This window comes from Kogia breviceps, chromosome 4, assembly GCF_026419965.1.
Source record: "Kogia breviceps isolate mKogBre1 chromosome 4, mKogBre1 haplotype 1, whole genome shotgun sequence".
Taxonomy (NCBI): Eukaryota; Metazoa; Chordata; class Mammalia; order Artiodactyla; family Physeteridae; genus Kogia; species Kogia breviceps.
This window is the reverse complement of record NC_081313.1, coordinates 170,399,547-170,422,716: the sequence shown is the minus strand read 5'-3', so window position 1 is coordinate 170,422,716 and position 23,170 is coordinate 170,399,547. Positions and strand designations below refer to the sequence as shown.

Here is a 23,170-nt window from a genome sequence, read left to right as displayed (position 1 = left end):
CCCGCATCCCGCCCCCCGGCTCCGCCCGCGCCACTGCCGCTCCTACCTCCTTCCCCCGGCGCCGGCCCGGTCGCACCTCCGTGACGTCACCGCAGGGCTTGCGCGCTGAGCCCTAGGGGGCGCGTGCTGATTACGTCTCGGCTCCGTCGCCCTCTTGGTAGAGAAGATGCTGCTTTGGTCTCCAAGCCAAGGGCGTTAGCCGTTTCTTTTTGTCTTCAGGAAGAGAATATTTTATAAACCCTCATCCCTTGCGCTCACTTCATATGTTAGCTAGTCAGGAGAGGAGAGCAGAAACTACAATCTGGACCATTGTCTCTACCAACATGGCCGTTGCCCAGATGAAAAATGGAGTCCTCGGTTTCACATGTGGGTCTGGCGGCGTCAGTCAGGAGTTGCTTGGCCGCCAGGGCGCGCCAGAATCCGCAGTCCGCGCGTGGTGAGTAGACGCGCTTCGCCTGAGGAAGGCTCAGGCCCTTCGCCATCGCTTTGTGCTTTGAAGAAGCTTTCCTAGTTCACATTCTGTGCCTCCCTGCTGCGAAGTTGAAGTGGGAGGGGGCAGAAGAAAGGGACAGAGAAGTTAAAACACTCCGCGCTGTCCAGGTCGGGAAACAGGCTCAGAGAGACCAGGAAGTGAATTTGACCAAAGTGTAATCGAAGGACTCAGAATCCCTCCTCCTGGATTGCTATCCACCCCGCACACACCTTGCCCTTTTATTTTATTCAACAATTAGGTTTTGGGGACCAGTTTGTCCCAGGCACCTATACTTTAGGTTTTCTGCACTTACTAAGCCTCAGTGTCCTCATCTGTAAAAATGGTAGTACAAGGGGGCTGAGAATGATTATACTGGGCCTGGCTGTACGGAGAGAAGCAGGGCATGGTTTTAGGGGCAGTTTAGGCAGGACGGGTTGACCACATAGTCCATACTCCAAAAGGCAATCCCAGTGACACTGCTGGCACCTGAGTCGGATTGTTTACCCCCCTGCTCTCAAGCCTCGAGTGGGTCCCCACTGCCCTGCAGGACTCACCCTACCTTCCCATCTCATCTCCCTCCTCTTCCCCACTCTCAGCTCCAGCCACACCAGCCTCCTTTCTCCCAATTGCCAGACACAGTCCTGCCTCAGGGAATTTGCCTGTGCTTTTCCCTCTGCCCGAAGCTTTTCCAGCTTTTCGCACGGACGACTCCTTCACTCCTTTCAGGCCTTGGCTCAAATATCACTTCTTGAGAAAGACCTCCCTGACCTCCCCAAGGATCAATAGTTGGTGCCCCGCCCCCAGCCCTCTTTATTTCCTTCATAGCATCAACTTGCTTTGTTGGTTTACCTGTTTATTTTCAGTCTCCCCTATGGTTGTGATGTCTGGAGGATGGAACCCCTTCACCTGGAATGATATTTGTCATCAAGAAGAAGGGGCTCAGCATAAATATTTATTGTTGTTCAGTATGGGGTGGGGGGTGAAAGTGCCAAAGGCAACACCTAGTTAAGCTTCTACTGGTAAAGAACCAGGCTTTAAAAAGAAAAAAAATTTTTTTTTTTTTTTTTAATTTAAAAAGAGCCAGGCTTGTCACATCTTCCTGAGGGCGGGAGCCTCTTATGTCTGTTGACATATCTGAGGGGTGTAGGTCAAGTGAATCGTTCCAGAACAAGTTAAGTCTTCTACAGATTTCTGCCACCTCCCAGGCCACAGGGCATGGCTCGCATTCCTGAGAACTCTTGACTTTTATTGTTCTGACATTCTATAGCTCTTAGATGCTCACATTCTCAAGTAAGTATTGAGGGTCTACTCTGTGCCTGTGCTAGGAGCGCAGCAGGGAATGAGACAGACACAGTCCCTGGTCTCCTGGGGCTCACAGGAAGTCATACAAAAAATTATGATCCTGGGCTTCCCTGGTGGCGCAGTGGTTGAGAGTCCGCCTGCCGATGCAGGGGACACGGGTTCGTGTCCCGGTCCGGGAAGATCCCACATGCCGCGGAGCGGCTGGGCCCGTGAGCCATGGCCGCTGAGCCTGCGCGTCCGGAGCCTGTGCTCCGCAACGGGAGAGGCCACAACAGTGAGAGGCCCGCGTACCGCAAAAAAAAAAAAAAAAAATTATGATCCTAACCTTGGCTGGAAGATGTGCCCCGTGTTGAGAGTGGGCTATAGAAGCCTGCAGGCAGATTTTATGCGACACACACGGTTTTATCTGATACAATGATAAATTTTATTTCTTTATTATATATTTGTATATTCATATACCCGTATATGCCTAAATACACACATAGAGAGCTATATTAACAAATACTGCACTGCAAAATGTTACATGAATAATGTACACAATGAGGAAAATTCAAATTTGGGTCTTTTTTCCCCTGTAAAGTGGCTGTTCATGTTAAGATGCACAGACATTGCCTTTTGTCCCCCAAATATTGTTAACTCTTATGCTTTTTGAAATGTTCCTAAATTGCTTTTTGAAAAGATCCCTTACTTTTGAAAAAAATTAAGTCTCTCATAACCATTGTTTATTGCCGGGAAAATATTTCTTGTCTTTATGACTTAAATCTTTTCTCCAGCAACCATAATGATTGTACCTTTCCCAAATTCAGGCTCCAAATTCAGAATAAGACAACTCTGAAGATGTCTTTTATGCCTCAGCTCTCATTGGGCATCCTGAGATTGCCATTGGTTAACACAGATATTTGTTCCTTCACCTATAGAAGCAAGGACAAAACTATCATCAAGTTTGTCTAGAATTCTTGGGGACTTCCCTGGTGGCCCAGTTGTTAAGTATCCATCTTCCAATGCAGGGGACGCAGGTTCGATCCCTGGTTGGGGAGCTAAGATCCCACAGGCCGCAGGGCAACTAAGCCTGTGCACCACCACTAGAGAGGAGCCCGTGCAGGGCAACTAAGCCTGTGCTGCAACTACTGAGCCTGTGCACCAGAACTACAGAGAAGACCCCCACAATTAGAGAGAAGCCTGTGCGCTGCAACGAAAGATCCCACATGCTGAAACTAGGACCCAACGCAGCCAAAAATAAATAAATAAATAAATTTTTTTTTTAAAGTTTTTTAGAATTCTCCAAATCTTAATTAATTCCAAACTGTTAGGAGAGCTTTTTCATTTACCAAATTTAGGATTTTTTTTTTTAAGTGATAAAAAGAGAGCCATATTCCTCTGTTGGTTGTACTGATGTAAAATTTGCTAAGATAAGTATCTTTCAATGATTGTATACTTTTCAGGTTACAAGAAGCATGGCCATGCAGAAGCACAAAGATTGCTATGAAAAGCAGCTGCAAAAGTATTTGTTTCTTGGATTCTAGATCCACAAATTCTTTTCTTTTTGTTCAGTGAAAGGTCTGGAGAGGCAGTAGGGATCTTGACTCAGTCACATGGGAATCATCCAGCGCCATTGTTTATTTCAATCTTTCATTGGATTCAGTAGCCAGGATTCAGTAACCTTGTGTAAGAACTAGGGCAGCAGCAGCAGAATTTGTGGAAGCTTCAGTGACTGGGTTCTAGGGTCTCTGCTCAACTAATTGGACCCCATACCTGCAGACTGCGCTTCAGATAGAAAACACTCAGCATTCTCAGCTCCTGTGAGATATTCCTCTTTTCCCCTTCATGTGTCACTCTCCATCACCGTAACACTAAACCCTGCCACCCTCCTTCCCTCCTCAAAGAAGGAGAATCCACAGTTGCCTCCCCATGTTAAAGAATTATCCCAACTCAGGACTCCCCTGGTGATCCAGTGGTACAGAATCCACCTTTCAGGGCAGGGGACGCGGGTTCGATCCCTGGTCAGGGAACTAAGATCCCACGTGCTGCGGGGCAACTAAGCCCGTGCACCACAACTACTGAGCCTGAGCGCCTCAACTAGAGAGAGAAAACCCACACGCCACAACTAGAGAGAAGCCTGCGTGCTGCAACTAGAGAGAAGCCCATGCTCCACAACGAAGATCCCGCGTGCCACAACGAAGAACTGATACAGCCAAAAAATAAAAAATAAAATAAAAGAATTATCCTGGAGCTTCTCTGGTGGCGCAGTGGTTGAGAGTCCGCCTGTAAATGCAGGGGACATGGGTTCGTGCCCCGGTCCAGGAAGATCCCACATGTCGTGGAGCGGCTGGGCCCGTGAGCCATGGCCGCCTGAGGCTGCGCGTCTGGAGCCTGCGCGTCCGGAGCCTGTGTTCCGTAACGCGAGAGGCCACAACATTGAGAGGCCCGCGTACAGCAAAAAAAAAAAAAAAAAGAATTATCCTGACTCAGGGGTGATCTTATAGAGCTGTGCTGTCCATTAGAAGTAAAGGTAAGGTGGGCCACTGATTGGGTTTAATACTTCCTAGGCACCACATTAAAAAAGAAAAGAAACAGGTGGAATTCGTTTCCTGATAAATTTCACTTAGCCCAATGGAGCCAGGATATTGTGACTTCAACAACTAATGGAATTCTAAAACAAGACATAGCAAAGATCTCAGAAATCTCCCATTTTCGAAGGTTTAAACTTGCCGATAGCCTTGTTGGCACTAAAAATCAAACCCCTCAAGTTATCTCATTGTGAGTAAATAGTAGTCTGACATGCATTTGATGGTTCCACTCCCAATCCTGAAGTCTACCCTATCACAGGCTAACGTGACTAAATACTGCAGGAGACTCGGAGGAGGTCATTACAACTGTATCAGCAAACCCAGCCCATCAAGAGTAGAGACAAATATTTGGGTTATCTCACTTACAATAATGTGTTCCTCTTAGGGGCACCCCATTCTGCTCAGAAAAGCTCTCCCCTTAAGAGACTGATGTTTGACTCACGCCTGCTGTGGTAAACAGTACCTGTGTTCCCATTCAACCTCTCCTTTTCTGTATTACTGCTTCTTAGGAGGTCCAGCTTCTGCTTTAGAAGTCCCACAAACCCGTTTAAATTCCTTCGCCAGTGTCGATTTCCTCGTCGTAGCCAGCCCAGGGCAGTCTACACTACTGGCAAACATTTCCTGCTACACAAGATAATACTTAAGGTCAAGCAGAACAGTCTGTGACCAGAAAAAAGACAAAGCGGCTTGGATCTCTAGAACAGACCCCAGGTTGAATTGGGGGCATGTTTCCTTTGCCTGGATTTGGTCATCTAGGCTCCTGGCTTTGGGGCCCGTAAGAGGAGGCTTTCAAGATTGTCCCCAGTGATCCCCCACCATCCGGTATTTTATGCCTTTGTGTAAATCCCTCCCTTTGGAGCAGGCCGGACTTATTAACTTGCTTTTTTTTTTTTTTGGCCATACTGCACGGTTTGCAGGATCTTAGTTCCCTCACCAGGGATCGAACCCAGACCCTCTGCAGTGGAAGTGCAGAGTCCTAACCACTGGACCACCAGGGAATTCCCTTACATTTAATGAATATCACACAGCAAAAGTGATGAGATGTCACTTCCAAGATTAGGTTTCTTAGACTATGGGTTCCTATGCCTCAAATTCCTAGCCTCTTTTGCAGTAAGTGTGGCCATGGATGGAAGTATGCTGTGGGGATTTCTAAGAAAGCTTTTTCTATCCTGATAAAAGGGAGATGCATTTAAAAAAAAATTTTATTTATCAATATTTGTTTATTTATATTTGGCTGCATCAGGTCTTAGTTGTGGCATGTAGGATCTTCTCTGCGACACATGGGATCTTTCGTTGTGGCGCCTGGGCTTCTCTCTAGTTGTGGCCCACGGGCTCCAGAGCGCACGGGCTCAGTAGTTGCAGCTTGTGGGCTTAGTTACCCCATGGCATGTGGGATCTTAGTTCCCCAACCAGGGATCAAACCCACATCCCCTGCATTGGAAGGCGGATTCTTAACCACTGGACCACAAGGGAAGTCCTGGGGAGATGCATTTTTGTCTTGAATGTAGATGTGATAACTGGACATGCAGCAGCCATTTTGCAATCAGAAGGCAACAAGCTTGGGGATAAAGAGGACACACTGAAGATGGGGCAGCCAAAAAAGAAAAAGTCTGTGGTATCATGGAGTAGGTGAAAGGGCACCTGGAGCTGCCTAGTTCTAGATTCTGGACTTCTTGTTACATACGAAAAATACATCCATGTGTTTAAGAAAAAAAAAAAAAAAAAAAAGACCAGAACGTGCCTTCCATCTTGGGTGTTCTCTCTTGGAACACTTATCCTAGTGGAAGCCAGCTGCTGTGTCATGAGGCAGCCCTGTGGAGCGAATGAGCATGGAACTGGATCCTCTAACCCCAGTGGAGCCTTGAACTGACCTCAACCCTGGCTGCAGCCTCATAAGAAACCTTAAGCCACAAGTACCCAGTGTGAAACTGAATAAAGGAAACTTCATTTAAAATGGAGTCAGGAGGCCAGAAGGGGGAGCTCTCTTGCACTATCACTTGATGTCCATTACACATCCCAACAGGAAGAGACCTACCTTGCATTACCAGCAGGAAAGTGTCTCTACTTTACTGCCCCAGCAGGAAGAAGGGAGTTTTCTTCTTGCCCAGCAATAGCCCAGCCAGTGGGAACTGTCACAACTTAGCCAACCGGAAGCCATCTCTGCCCTGAACTCTTACTGTCCCTCCAATGGACTTTCCTTCAAAGCAACCCCTCCCAACCTCCCCCTTTTCTCTAAACATAACATTCCTCTCCTTTGTTTGCTGGACTTGCCTACAGTTTTTGCTATGGCATGCTTGCCCCGAATTGCAATTCTCTGCTATTCCTGCATAAACCCATTTTGCTGGTAAAATAACTGGCTGTTTTATTTTTAAGGCCAATGTCAGCTAAGCCACTCCCAGATTCCTGACCCACAGAAACCGTGAGATAAATGTTGTTTTCTGCTGCTAAGTTTTAGGGTCATTTGTTACACATCAGTAGATAGCTAATATAGGGCCTAATAAGCTAATATAGAGCTAATATAAAGACTATTAAAGAGGACTTCCCTGGTGGCACAGTGGTTGGGAATCCGCCTGCCAGTGCAGGGGACACAGGTTCGAGCCCTGGTCCGGGAAGATCCCACATGCCGCAGAGCAACTAAGCCTGTGTGCCACAACTACTGAAGCCCACGCAGCTAGAGCCTGTGTTCCACAACAAGAGAAGCCACTGCAATGAGAAGCTCGCACACTGCAACGAAGAGTAGCCCCCACTCGCCACAACTACAGAAAGCCCGCGTGCAGCAATGAAGACGCAATGCAGCCAAAAATAAATTAATTTAAAAAAAGAAGGACTAATAAAGGGTTTGTTTCTGGGTGTTGCTATGGTGCAATTAGCCAACATAGCCCACCCGTCCAGAGTCTTAAATTCTGCTGCAGAGCCAATTGTCTTGTCAGATGATCCAACAACTGCAACCAAAAGAGCAGGAAGGGTTAACTCCATCCAACAGCGTTTTCTGGATAACCTCATGAACTGCAAGATCTCGGCAGGGTGAGGTGCTGGATACCATGGATTACTGTCCCACACCCTGACTTCATGTGTATTAGTCAAAAGGAGGGACTGACTTCTTTTAGCTGGAAGTTGATCTGGCTCTACTAGCTTGGCTATTCAACAATCTCACAGAACCTCAAGTGAGGCCAAGCTGTGAGCAGCAAGATAGAAACAAGAGGCCTGAAATCGAGTCCCACCGCCTGAAGTCTAGTTAATTGTGCTGTGCCAACCTCAGTTTCCTGGTTTGGATAATGTACTAAAGTTACCTAAGATGTCACTATTGGAGGTAGCTGGGGGGTGGGTACTCAACTCTGTACTATTTTGCAATTTGTTGTGACCTGTAGTCATATTAAAGACCTAGACTTAGAGAATGGACTTGAGGACACGGTGGGGGGAGGGGGAAGCTGGGACAAAGCGAGAGTAGCAGCAATAGATAGCTAGTGGGAAGCAGCAGCCTAGCGCAGGGAGATCAGTTCGGTGCTTTGTCACCACCTAGAGGGATGGGGTAGGGAGGGTGGGAGGGAGGGGATATGGGGACATATGTATGCATATAGCTGATTCACATTGTTGTACAAGAGAAACTAACACAGTATTGTGAAGCAATTATACTCCAATAAAGAGCTGTTAAAAAAATACCTCTTCATAATCATGTCTGAGCACAGACAAAAACAAGAACACTGTGCAAACCAAAACTATGACCAGAAGTCACACACCCTGGCTACCAGGAGCAACCATCATGTCTCACACTTACTAGCAGTAGCCTCATGCCTTTCATCCTGTCTCCTAGATAAAAATCATGGACTTGAGGATGTGAGGAGGGGGAAGGGTAGGCTGTGACAAAGTGAGAGTGGCATGGACATATATACACTACCAAACGTAGAATAGATAGCTAGTGGGAAGCAGCCGCATAGCACAGGGAGATCGGCTTGGTGCTTTGTGACCTCCTGGAGGGGTGGGATAGGGAGGGTGGGAGGCAGGGAGACGCAAGAGGGAGGAGATGTGGGAGCGTGTGTATATGTGTGGCTGATTCACTTTGTTGTGGAGCGGAAACTAACACACCATTGTGGAGCGATTATACTCCAATAAAGATGTTAAAAATAATAATAATAATTTTCTAAAAAAAAAAAAAAAAAAAAGAGGCCCATGGGCTTCCCTGGTGGCGCAGTGGATAAGAATCCACCTGCCAATGCAGGGGACACGGGTTCGAGCCCTGGTCCGGGAAGATCCCACATGCTGCGGAGCAACTAATCCCGTGCGCCACAGCTACTGAGCCTATGCTCTAGAGCCTGCGAGCCACAACTACTGAGCCTGAGTGCCACAACTACTGAAGCCCGTGTGCCTAGAGCCAGTGCTCCACAACAAGAGAAGCCACTGCAATGAGAAGCCCGCGCACCGCAACGAGGAGTGGCCCCACTCTCCGCAACCAGAGAAAAGCCCGCGCAGCAACGAAGACCCAATGCAGCCAAAAATAAAATGAAATAAATAAAGTTATTTTTAAAAAAATCAAGAGGCCCAAATAGAGAATTGTTCCACTTTCTGTCTGTGCCCAATCCAGAGCAAAACTACACCTCCTTGTTATACTTTTTTTTTTTTTTCGGTCGTGCCACACGGAGTGTGGGATCTTAGTTCCCCAACCAGGGATCAAACCCATGCCCCCTGCACTGGAAGTGTGGAGTCTTAACCATTGGACAACCAGGGAAATCCCAAAACTATACCTCCTTGAATCCAAATATAAGAACAAGGTCCTTCTTGAACTCTGGCTGAGATGCTCACAGGTCCCCATGGTGTGTGTCTCCCTGGTTACGAGGAGCCAGTAAACCAACATACCTAGCATCCTTCAACCAGAGTTCCTGACAGGTCTGCCCAGGCCACTGGGAGAGGGTGCAACAGACAGCTGGTGCTGCCTGCCGTGGTCAGAGCCTAAAGTGTGGTTAGAGGGAAAGGTTTTTACCCCCAAAGTCCCCAAATTCTAAGAATCTGACACTTAAAAACTCTAGATTCTTTTTTTTCTTACATTGGGCTAAAATATACATAAAAATGTATCATTTAAACCATTTTTAAGTGTACAGTTCAGTGACACATTAAGTACATTCACACTGTTGTGCAAAACCATCACCACTATCCATCCACAGATTTTGTGTGTGTGTGTGTGTGTGGTACGCGGGCCTCTCACTGTTGTGGCCTCTCCCGTTGCGGAGCGCAGGCTCCGGACACGCAGGCTCAGCGTCCATGGCTCACGGGCCCAGCCGCTCCACGGCATGTGGGATCTTCCCGGGCCGGGGCACGAACCCGTGTAACCTGCATCGGCAGGCGGATTCTCAACCACTGCGCCACCAGGGAAGCGCCATCCACAAATATTTTGAATCATCCCAAACTGCAACTCTGTCCCCGGTAAACACTAGCTCCCCATTTCCTCCCCTATAGCCCCTGGCAACCCCTATTCTACTTTCTGTCTCTATAAATTTGATTACTCTAGGGGCCTCATATTAGTGGAATCATGGAGTATTTGTCCCTTTGGTATTGGCTCATTATACTTAGCATAATGTCCTCAAGGTTCATCCATGTTGTAGCATGTGGCAGAATTTCCTTCCTTTTTAAGGGTGACTAATATTCCACTGTATGATATACTGCATTTTGTTTATCCATTCATCTGTCTGTGGACACCTGGGTTGCTTCCCCCTTTTGACTCTTCTGAATAATGTTGCTATGAACATGAATGTGCAAGAATCTGTTTGATATTTGCTTTCAATTCTTCTGGGTATGTACCCAGAAATGTGTTGCCGGATCATGTGATAATTCTATGTTTAATTTTTTGAGGAACCCCCAGACTGTTCTCCATGCTGGCTGTGATTCTTTTTATTTGGCTGCAGCGGGTCTTAGTTGCAGCATGTGAGATCTAGTTCCCTGACCAGGGGTTGAACCTGGGCCCCTTGCATTGGAAGCACGGAGCCTTAGCCACTGGACCACCAGGGAAGTCCCTGTGATTCATTTTTTTAAATCAAATTATTTTGTTTATTTTTGTTTATTGAGGTGAAATCCACATGACACCAAATTCACCAATTGCACTATAAAATTCAGTGACATTTAATACATTCATGATGTTGTGCAACCCTCACCTCTATCTAATTCCAGAATATTTTCACAACCCCAAAAGAAACCCAGGCCCCATTAGCACTCTCTCCCTGTACCCCCTTCTGCAGCTCCTGGCAACCACCAGTTTGCTTTCTGTTTGTATAGATTTGCCTGTTCTGGACATTTCATATGAATGGAATCACACACCCTGTGGTTTTTTGTGATTGGCTTCTTTCACGGAGCATGACGTTTAAAGGTTCATCCATGTTGAAGTGTCTATCAGTACTTCATTCCTTTTTATGGCAAGGGCTCTAGATCCTGAGTCTGTGGCTCTGAATGGTGCGTGTTCACCCACCACAGGACTACTGGCCCCAAGACTCAGGCCTGGAGAGAAGCCCATGGGTCCAGCCACGTGCAGCCTCGTGAAGCCACGGCCCTGTGGCTCGCTCCTCCTCCACCTCGGCTGTGGGCTCCGACCCTGGCTAAAGGGCATGAGGGCTCTGCAGGCGTCTTGTCTTGAAAACAAATGTTTGAACAAGGGCTGAATTCAGCAAATATGCTGCACCTTCGTGTGGATGTCAGTGACCGAATGGGCTGGGGTGGGGATCAGGTGTTAACATGTGACCGGCCCCCTCGAGGACACAAAGTCACTGTTTGCTTTCTGGGGTTGACCCTTCTCCCTGATAGATGTAATCTGTGGGCTCCTCCCTGCTGTCCTTGCACACCTCGGGTGTGTTTTCACTTTGCCCCAATAATGGCCAATCTGGCGCCTCTTTCCCTACAACAAACATGGGCCTTTACCAACAACCCTGGGCTGGGGTCCCCTCAGACCCTGTGGTCACCCTGGCAATGCCTCCGGTCAAGGGCAGTGCTTTTACACTGCCCTTCGAACATGCACCCATTTTTTTTTTTTTTTTTTTTTTTTTTTTTTTTTTTTTTGCGGTACGCGGGCCTCTCACTGTTGTGGCCTCTCCCGCTGCGGAGCACAGGCTCCGGACGCGCAGGCCCAGCGGCCATGGCTCACGGGCTTAGTTGCTCCGCGGCATGTGGGATCTTCCCGGACCAGGGCACGAACCCGTGTCTCCTGCATCGGCAGGCGGATTCTCAACCACTGCGCCACCAGGGAAGCCCCATGCACCCATTTTTATGCACCAGAAAACTGAAGCTTCTGGAAATCTGAGCTGCCCAGTCACTCTAGCTAGTAAACAGCAAAGTCAGGATTTGAACCCTACCCTGGCCTTACATTCAGTGTCCTCACCATCTCTCTGTGGGCCGGGATGAAGAGGGGAGGAAGGAGGGAGAGCAGGGGGTCAGACAGATTTTGTTCCAAGGCAATAAAGATCTATGGAGGGTGTGTGAGCTGGGGAGAGAAGTAGGTGTTAGATTGCCGCCAGCCGTGGCGGGTCCTCAAAGTGCAGCAACAATCGACGAGAGGGGGTAGGGAACTGAAAGCACCAAGGTATGGGATCAGAAGGGCACAGACAACTGATGGTTGCAAGGCAAATTTAACAGCAAAGCATAGCCATATATATACCCCTAAAGCAGGGACTTTGCATAGACATTTTTCTATAGAACTGGGCTTTCCTCTCGGCTAGTCGCCATCATATCTGCATCAGCGGATTTATTGCTTGTTCCACAAAGGTACCAACTTCTCCTCCAGGGTTGCTTTTCCTAGCTTTAGGGAACAACCAGGGACTCCCAGTAACTGAGTACGTCTCTGGAGCCATCTGGCCAAAGACCATCTCCTTTTTTACGTTCATACCATAAAGTCCAGGATGCATACCAAGGAGAGTACAATCGGGCCCTGAGGCTTATGAGGGTCTTAATGGCGCATTCCTCAGAGGGCAATGCTCGCCACATGAGATCCCTCCGGAGTTGGGGGAGAGCAGGGTAGAGGACAGAGTGCTGGGAGGAGAGACAGAGGGGCTGGTTCAGAGTCTGAATGACAGGGATCAGGGGACCAATGGATGCTGGGAGTGGGTGAGAGCGAAGTTCATATTTCTCCCCTGATTGTGTTTTTCTTGATTTCATCAAACATGGTAACTGTGAGGGGCTATAAATTGTTGTAACAAGGCTTCCAGAACAATCTGGCTCTTTAAATCTAATATGGTGTGATAAAAGGTAACCAAAAAAGCCAAAGTTTTTGTAAATCAAAAGATGAATAAGATTTACAATTACTGCTCAGGAAACATTTCTATGATTTACTCTTTTTTAAAAAAAATAATTTATTATTATTTTTAAAATTTATTTATTTTTTTTTCTGCATTGTGTCTTCGTTGCTGCACACGGACTTTCTCTAGTTGCGACGAGCAGGGGCTACTCTCCATTGTGGTGCGTTGGCGTCTCATTGCAGTGGCTTCTCTTGTTGCAGAGCACAGGCTCTAGGGCATGCTGGCTTCAGTAGTTGTGGCGTGCGGGCTCAATAGTTGTGGCTTGCGGGCTACAGAGCTCAGGCTCAGTAGTTGTGGCGCACAGACTTAGTTGCCCTGCAGCATGTGGGATCTTCCCGGTCCAGGGCTCAATCCTGTGTCCCCTGCATTGGCAGGCAGATTCTTAACCACTGTGCCACCAGGGAAGCCCCTGTGATTTACTCTTAAAGGAAAAAAGTAGATTTCATGGTAATGTGAATAATGTGATCCAGTATTCAGTTTTTTTAAAAGGAAAAGAAAATCTTTCCCTCTTTAGATCTTTTTTCTTTTTTCATTATGTAGGGGCTCTGTGTTGCTGGGCTACTGCGGGTTTGACCTGTTCCTTGAGTGACTCATTGTCAGGTCAGGATTTGGGAGAAGTGATGTGGATGACCCAGAGAGGGGCAGCAGACTGCACAGCAAATGTCATGAGGATTCTATACTGGTGGGTGGTGACCTGTGAGGTGAGCTGCCTCCTGAGGAGTTTCTGGTTTAGGGGGCATCCCAGGCCCCAGTCCCAGTCTGAGACCTGGCCCTGGGGAGGACAGAATTAAGGGTGGGTCCTCCATCTTTGCACTGTTGTGCCCCAGGTGTACCTGAAACCAGCTGAACCTGAAGGTAACACAAGTAGTGGACCTGGCGAAGAGGTAGTTGTGACCACGCCAGTGGAAACTTACCTGCTTCCTGTCCCAGGTCCTGTCTTCTGCTCAGTCTGGCTTCTTGACATCTCTCCCACCGCACCAGAACAAACAAGAATTTGGGGCCTCTGTCTTGGCCTCAGCTGCAGATGCCAAGATCAGCAGGGGAGACTGAGACACACCTTCAGCCCTGGGGGGTGTGTGTGTAGGGGGGCAGAGAGCTGTGTGGCCTGTCCCTTCCCTCATTTAGGAGAACAAGTCAACAGGAGTGGGGGTGTAGATGGTGAGGAGGTTCAAAAGGCTACGTTGCTTCCTAGGGTGCCAGGGTGCATCAGGGTCGCTGGGGGAAGGAGCAGTTCTGGGAGGAAGGCTAGGGAACTGCTGGCTTGAAGTCACCGGGTTGAACTCATGCAGATGTTCCGAGCATGTACAATGTACCTCCTCCCATGTACCCTGTGGGACTCAGCTCAGCAGCAGGCTGTGGAGATGCCAGGAAGGGGTCAGGAGCCTGGGTGCATGCAAAAATGCGAAATAAAATATTAGCAATTGAGTTCAGCTGCTTTTTAAAGTCCAACATGCCAGGGGCGTGCATGGTATTATTCCAAGGAGGCAAGAAAAATTCAGCCTCAGAAAACCTCCTTTACTCAATGAAGAGATGAAAGGAGAAAAATATCAAATTATCATCTCACTGTGCTGGAAAAACATTGGGTAACATTCAGCAACCTCTTCCAGTCCTTTAAAAAGTTTTTAGTAAATGGGGAATAGGAAGAAATTAGTCTGATCAAAGGTCGTCATTAGAAAGGAAACATGTGCATTGTGTTGGATGGTGAAACAGAAGAGGTAACATATTCCAGAACAAGGTATGGCTGCTAACAGTCATGGTTAGTATTTAATACTGATGCAGAAGTGCTGGTTAATGCAATAAGAGAAGAAAAAGAACTGAGACCAGATGATACAATCGTCTAGAGAAAATCAAAAAGAATAAGCAAACAATAATGGATAGAACCTAATGAAGAGACTAAAGGCTGGAACACAGAGGATTTTTAGTGCAGTAAAACTATTCTGTCTGATACTGTAATGATGGAGAGATGACATGATGCTTTTATCAAACCCATGAAATGTACAACACAACGAGTCAACTCTAATGTAAACTGTGGACTTCAGAGTTAACGATAATGTATCAATATTCACTCAGCAATTGTAACATTGGCACAATCAGTTGTTATAATGAAAGTTAAATAGGGAACTCCCTGGCGGTCCAGTGGTTAGAACTCCTCGCCGTCACTGCCAAGGGCCCAGGTTCAATCCCTGGGTGGGGAAGTAAGACCCCACAAGCCGTGTGGCACAGCCAAAAAAAAAAAAAAAAAAAAAAAATTAAATATAGGGGAAACTGAGGGAGAGAGGGATGTATGGAAGCTCTCTGAACTTTCTGCTCAATTTTTCTGTAAACCTGAAACTGCTCTAAAATATAGTCTATTGATTTTTTAAAAAATCAATAAAATAATTACCAAAAAATGTGCTTATTACTGAGTCATTGCTAAATAAACATCAATATTCTAACATGAGTAAACGGCACATAGTGTATGCTCAAGAAATGTGAACCGTTTCAAAATATTCTTCTGATTATAAAAATTAATCACTTTAAAAATCAAATGTACAATATGGGAAAGGAAATCTTACATATATCATCTTGACTCTTTGGGGGCATAGAATAGTCATGCTTAACCAGGGATGATTCTGTGCTCCCCCCAGACACTGGCAATGTCTGGAGACATCTTTGGTTGTCACAACTGGGCGGCGGGGGGCGGGGGTGGGGAGGAGGTGTTATTGATCTCTAGTGAGTGGAGGCCAGGGATGCTGCTCAACACCCTACGATCTATAGGAGTATTCAGCCCAAAATGTCAACAGTGCCAAGGCTGAGAAATTCTGGCACAGACTAACTCTCTCTCTCTTTTTTTAATTTTTTAATCTAAGTGAGACCTGACTATTGATATCGCTGGGCAACTTGCTTTTTCTTCCTGTTGCCTGGAGTGCTGGGCAGCCCCACCCTGATCTTTTTATCACCTGCCTAGTTTTCTGTCACCTGAAAGCACCATGTCCTGGATTCCAGGTTCTCAAGATGGCCACCTGGATTTTCTTACTTTTTTTTTTTTTTTCCTTTAATCTCAATGGCTTTTCTGAACCCACATACACTGGCCCATTTCCCTGGACAAGGGCTGAGTAGCATCATTCAAAGGCTCAGAGTCCCTGAGCCTTGCTGAGACTTACTATAAAGTTATGGTAATCAAGACAGCTGGGACTGGGAGACTTCCCTGGTGGTAAAGTGGTCAAGATTCAGTGCTTCCACTGTAGGAGGCACGGGTTCGATCCCTGGTCGGGGAACTAAGATCTTGCATGCTGCGTGGTGCAGCCAAAAAAAAAAAAAAAAAAAAGAAAGAAGAAAAAGACAGGTAGTACTGGTATAGGCATACACCAGAAGTTCTCACCCAGGGGCGGTTTCGCACCTTCAGGGGATACTGGGCAATGTCTGGAGACATTTCTAGTTGTCAAGACTGAGTGGGGGTGGGCGGGGATGTCCTCCTGGCATCTGGTGAGTCAAGGGAAGGGATACTGTTAAATATCTGACAATGCACAGGACAGTCCTTGCCACAAAGAATGATCCAGTCCCAAATACCTGTAATGCTGAGGATGCAAAACTGTGGGATAGAGAAATAGACCAGTTGGCCAAAATAGAGAGTCCAGAAATAACCCCACACATGTTTTGGCTCCTTGATTTTTTTTTTTTAAAAAAAGATGCCAATGGGACTTCCCTGATGGTCCAGTGTATAAGACTCCGCGCTTCCACTGCAGGGGGTGCGGGTTTGATCCCTGGGGGAACTAAGATCCCACATGCTGAAGGGCATGGCCAAAAAAAAAAAAAAAAAGATGCCAAGGTAGTTCACTAGGGATTAGAAATGGGAAAACCTTTCATACAAAACGTTTAACTCTTAAAACAGTGTAGTTTCTAGAAGGAAACAAAGGAGAATGACTTAGTGATCTTAAATTGAGCAAAAATTTCTTAGAGTGAACATAAAAAGCATCAACATAAAAAAAAAATTACATTACCCTGATACCAAAGCCAGACAAAGACAGTATAGAAAAAAAGAACACTACAGACCAATATCTCTTATGAACATTGATGCAAAAATTCTCAACAATATACTACCAAATTGATTTTAGCAGCACATTAAAAGATTAAACACCATGACCAAGCAGGATTTACTCCTGGAATACAAAGATAGTTCAACATAGAAAAATATCAATGTAAGTTATCACATTAACAAATTTCTTTTAAAATTTATTTATTTTATTTATTTATTTTTGGCTGCGTTGGGTCTTTGTTGCTGCTCACGGGCCCTCTCCAGCTGCAGTGAGCGGGGACCACTCTTCATTGCGGTGCCTGGGCCTCCCATCGCGGTGGCCCCTCTTGCTGCAGAGCACGGGCTCTAGGCGCCTGGGCTTCAGAAGTTGTGGCTCATGGGTCCCAGAGCGCAGGCCCAGCAGGTGTGGTGCATGGGCCCAGCTACTCTGTGGCATGTGGGATCCTCCCGGACCAGGGCTTGAACCCGTGTCCCCTGCACTGGCAGGCAGATTCTCAACCACTGCACCACCAGGGAAGCCCCACATTAACAAACTGAACGAAAAAAAAACATGATTGCCTCATATGATGCAGGAAAAAAAAAGCATTTGATGAAATTCAACACACTTTTGTTATAAAAACACTCAACAAACCAAGAATAGAAGGAAACTACCTTAATATAATAAAGACCATGTATGAAAAACCCACAGCTCACATCATACTCAACGGTGAAAGACTGAAAGCTTTTCCTCTACTATCAGGAATAACACAAGGATGTCTGCTTTTGCCACTTTTATCAACATAGTATTGGAAGTTCTAGCCAAAGCAATTAGGCATGCAAAAGAAATCAAAGGTATCCAAATTGAAAAGGAAGAAATAAAATTCTCTCTTTTGGCAGATGACATGATCTCATATGCAGAAAACCCTGAAGATTCCGTAAAAAACTGTTAGAACTAATAAACCATTTTATCAAAGTTTCAGAACACAACTTTGCAGGACGCAAATCAACACCCAAAAAAATCAGTTGCATTTCTTTTTTTTCTTATTGGGGTATAGTTGATTTACGATATTATATTGGTTTCAGGTGTACAACATAGTGATTCAAAATTTTTACAGTTTATCATCCATTTAAATTACTATAAAATATTGCTATATTCCCTGTGATACAATATATCCTTGTAGTCTATTTTATTTTATACATATTAGTTTGTACCTCTTAATTTTCTACCCCTATCTTGCCCCTCCCCCTTCCCTCCCCCCAGTGGTATTATATTCATTCACTTGTTTTATTTTTTAGATTCTACATATAAGTGATAGCATACAGTATTTGTCTATCTCTGTCTAACTTACTTCACTAAGCATAATACCCTCCAGGTCCATCCATGTTATTGCAAATGGCAAAATTTCATTCTTTTTAATGGCTGAGTATATTCCATTGTATATATACACCACATCTTCTTTATCCATTCATCTGTTGATGGACATTTAGGTTGCTTCCATGTCTTAGCTATTGTACATAGTGCTACTATGAATATTGGGGTGCATATATCTTTTTGAATTAGTTTTTGTGTCTTCTTTGGATATATACCCAGCAGTGGAATTGCTGGGTCATATGGTAGTTATATTTTTAGTTTTTTGAGAAACCTCCACACTGTTTTTCATAGTGGCTGCACCAATTTACATTCTACCAATGGTGTACAAGGGTTACCTTTTCTTCACATCCTCTCCAACATTTGTTATTTGTGTTCTTTTTGATGATAGCCATTCTGACAGGTATGAGGTCATATCTCATTGTGGCTTTGCTTTGCATTTCTCTGATGGTTAGCCATCTTGAGCATCTTTTTTGTGCCTGTTGAGGCCATCTGTATGTCTTCTGTGGAAAAATGTCTATTCAGGTCAGCTGCCCATTTTTTGATTGGGTCTTTTTTTATATTGAGTTTTATGAGTTGTTTGTATATTTTGGATAATAACCCCTTATCAGTCATATCATTTGTAAATATTTTCTCTCATGCAGTAGGTTGCCATTTCATTTTGTCAATGGTTTCTTTTGCTGTGCAAAAGCTTTTAAGTTTAATTAGGTCCCATTTGTCTATTTTTGCTTTTGTTTCTTTTGCCTTAGGAGACAGATCCAAAAAAGTATTGCTATGATTTATGTCAGAGTGTCCTGTCTGTGTTTTCTTCTAGGAATTTTGTGGCTTCCAGTCTTAAATTTAGGTCTTTAATCTATTTTGAGTTTACTTTTGTATATAGCATAAGAAAATGTTCTAATTTCATTCTTTATTAATTCTTATTATTATTATTATTTTTGGCTGTGTTGGGTCTTGGTAGCTGCACATGGACTTTTCTTTAGTTACAGCAAGTGGGGGCTACTCTTCATTGCGGTGCGCGGGCTTCTCATTACAGTGGCTTCTGTTGTTGTGGATCATGGGCTCTAGGAGCGCAGGCTCCAGTAGTTGTGGCATGCAGGCTCAGCAGTTGTGGCTCGCAGGCTCTAGAGCAGAGGCTCAGTTGTTGTGGTGCTCCATGGCATGTGGGATCTTCCCAGACCAGGGATTGAACCCGTGTCCCCTTCATTGGCAGGCAGATTCTTAATCACTGTACCACCAGAGAAGCCCCTAATTTCATTCTTTCACATGTAGCTGTCCAATTTTCCCAGCACCATTCATTGAAGAGACTGTCTTTTACCCATTGTATATTCTTGCTTCCTTTGTTGTAGATTAATTGATCATAAATGTGTGGGTTTTTTCTGGGCTCTTTATTCTGTTCCATTGATCTATGTATCTGTTTTTGTGGCCAGTACCATACAGTTTTTATTACTGTAGCTTTGTAGTATTGCCTGAAGTCAGGAAGTGTGATGCCTCCAGCTTTGTTCTTCTAACTCAAGATTGCTTTGGTTATTCAGGGTCTTTTGCGTTTTTATACAAATTTTAGAATTATTTGTTCTAGCTCTATGAAAAATACTATTGGTATTTTGATAGGGATTGTATTGAATCTGTAGATAGCCTTGGGTAGTATGGTCATTTTAACAATATAATTTCTTCCAATCCATGAACATGGTGTATCTTTCCATCTGTTTTTGTCATCTTCAATGTCTTTCATCAGTGTCATAGTTTTTTGAGTACAGGTCTCTTATAGCCTTAGATTTATTCATAGTTATTTTATTCTTTTTGATGTGAGGGTAAATAGGATTGTTTTCTTAATTTCTCTTTTGGATACTTTGTTATTAGTGTATAGAAATGCAATAGATTTCTGTATATTAATTTTGTATCCTGCAACTTTACCTAATTCATTGATTAGCTCCAGCAATTTTGTGGTTTGCATCTTTAGGATTTTCTATGTAGAGTATTATGTCATCTGCAAACAGTGACAGTTTTTGCTTCTTCCTTTCCAATTTGGATTTCTTTTATTTCTTTTTCTTGTCTGATTGCTGTGGCTAGGACTTCCAATACCATGTAGAATAAAAGTAGCGAGAATGGACATCCTTGTCTTGTTCTTGATCTTAGAGGAAATGCGTTCAGCTTTTTACCATTGAGTATGTTGTTAGTTGTGGGCTTATCATATATGGCTTTTATTATGTTGAGGTATATTCTCTCTATACTCACTTCATGGAGAATTTTTATTATAAATGGATGTTGAATTTTGTCAAAAGCTTTTTCTTCATCCATTGAGATGATCATAAGATTTTTATTCTTCAGTTTGTTAATATGGTGTATTACATTGATTGATTTGTGGATATTGAACCAAACTTGCATTCCTGGGATAAATCCCACTTGATCATTGTGTATGATCCTTTTAACATATCGTTGAATTTGGTTTACTATTTTTTTGTTGAGGATTTTTGTATCGATGTTCATCAGTGATATTGGCCTGTAATTTTCTTTTTTGTGTGATATCTTAATCTGGTTTGGGTATTAGGATGACGCCAACCTCATAGAATGAGTTTGGAAGCATTCCTTCCTCTGCAATTTTTCAGAATATTTTGAGAAGGATAGGCGTTAACTCTTCTCTAAATGTTTGGTAGAATTCACCTGTGAAGGCATCTGGTCCTACACTTTTGTTTGTTGGAGTTTTTATTATTATTATTACTGATTCAATTTCATTACTGGTAATTGATCTGTTTTCTGTTTCTTCCTTGTTCAGTCTTGGGAGATTTTACATTTCTAGGAGTTTACCCATGTCTTCTAGGTTGTCCATTTTATTGAGGTATAATTGTTTGTAGTAATCTTATGATCCTTTGTATTTCTGTGGTGTCAGTTATAACTTCTTTTTCATCTCTGATTTTATTGATTTGGGCCCTCTCTCTTCTTTTCTTCATGAGCCTGGCTAAAGTTTTATTGATTTTGCTTATATTTTCAAAATCAAGCTCTTAATTTCATTGATCTTTTCTTTTTTTTTTCTTTTTTTTTTCTCTTCTGCTAAAGGAAGCAACTACAGAAAGCTTTTATTTGTTCAAAGTAACCAGTACTACAGATACAAAAAAAACAAAAACAACCCCCCCAAGCCCCCCCCAAAACCCAACAGCTTCCCCAATACTACTTCAAAACGAACATATCAAACTTGATTTTTGTTAGAATGTAGTTATTTCTTCACACTAATAAATCAAAAGACCAAGACCCAGATTTTATATATATATATAAATATATATAAAAAGCAATGCAAACAATTATTGAGCTTCATCTTCTGGACAAGAATGCCAAGTTAGTCTCTCCTCATAAAAAGCAATTACAATTTGAGGACACTTCATATTTGCCTCTTTTGCGAGCACCAAGTCCGCCTCATCTGAATCTTTCCATTTCATGAGAAACATTAATTCTCCACTGCTGTCTGTGGCACCAATTATTCGCTCTGGGTCAAGACCTCTGGCAAAACCTCTTGGTTTATCAGCAGCATCTCTTTTCTTCTTTGATTTGCTATCATCAGATTCACTGTCAGATAAAGATTTTCTTTCTGTTCCATCTTTTTCTTTACCAGCTTTTTGAGAATTAAGAAATGCTTCAATTAACTCTGGACAATCTAAATTTTCTTCGGGTTCCCAAGTATTGTATGCATCTGTAAATCCCTTCCACTTCAGGAAATACTCCACCTTCCCATTCACTACACGTCGGTCCAGTACTTTTTCTACCACAAATTCTTCAGGTCCTGCCTCTTCGACTTTTTTACTCTTTCCATTCTGTTTCTTTCCCATTTTTTGCAATGTAGTTTTATTGGACGCCATTTTTTATTGCAGACTGGAAGAGCTATTATTCACCACCTCCGAGCTGCTCCGGTCCCGGGTCTGCAACGTCTCCAGCCCTGCGCGCCTCAAGCTCCAGCCACATCCGAAGGGGAGGGGGCTGGGGAGCTGTGCGCGGGGCCGCTGCCGGGGGGGAGGGGAAGGTGGCACCGCCCACGCCCAGCGGCCGCGAGGGGCCTTTCATTGATCTTTCCTATTGCTTTTTTGGTCTCTATTTCATTTATTTCTGCTCTGATCTTTACAATTTCTTTCCTTCTTCTAACTTTGGGTTTTGTTGGTTCTTCATTTTCTAGTTCCTTTACATGTAAAGTTAGGTTGTTTATTTGACTTTTTCTTATTTCCTGAGATAGGCTTTTATCTCTATAAACTCCCCTCTTAGAACTGCTTTTCCTGCATCCCATAGATTTGGATTATTGTGTTTTCATTTTTATTTGTCAGGTATTTTTAAGTTTCTTCTTTGATTTCTTCAGTGACCCATTGGTTGTTTAGTAACATATTGTTTAACCTCCATGTGTTTGTGGTGTTTTACAGTTTTTTTTTTTCTTGTAGGTGCTTTGTAGTCTCACAGTGTTGTGGTCAGAAACAATGCTTGACATGATTTCAGTTTTCTTAAATTTACTGGGACTTGTTTTGTGGCCTAACATGTAATCTATCCTGGAGAATTTTCCATGCACACTTGGAAAAAATGTGTATTCTGCTTTTGGATGGCATGTTCCATATATATATATATATATATATATAGAGAGAGAGAGAGAGAGAGAGTCCTAGTGTGTGATACACATTTGATCTAGTGTGTCATTTAAGGCCAGTCTTTCCTTATTAATTTTCTATCTGGATAACCTGTCCAGTGATGTAAGTGGGGTGTTAAAATCCCCTACTATTATTGTGTTACTGCCAATTTCTCTCTTTATGTCTGTTAATATTTGGTGGGAATGTAAAACAGTATTTTAAAAATTAAATAGTATTTAAAACAGGAATGTAAAACAATATTTAAAACATTAAACTGAATTACCATATGATCCAGTTTTCCACTTCTGGGTATAATCCCAAAAGAATTGAAAGCAAATATAGAACAGATATTTGACATCAATAGACACAGCAGTATCATTCACAATAGTCAAAAGGTGGAAACGATCGAAAAGTCTATTGATGGATGAATGGATAAACAAAATGTGGTATATATATACAGGGGAATATTAGTCAGCCTCTAAATGGAAGGAAATTCTGACAGCTGCTTCAGCATGAATGAACTTTGAAGACATTATGTTAAATGAAATAAGCCAGACACAAAAAGACAAATAATGTATGAGTCACTTATATGAGCTCCATAGAATAG

At 43.9% G+C, this 23,170-nt stretch overlaps 1 pseudogene; it reads right to left on the bottom strand.

Moving 5' to 3' along the window:
- Positions 1-21,170: 21,170 nt before the first annotated feature.
- LOC131755916 (chromobox protein homolog 3 pseudogene) lies at positions 21,171-21,924 on the bottom strand (annotated as a pseudogene).
- Between the last annotated feature and the right edge of the window lie 1,246 nt (positions 21,925-23,170).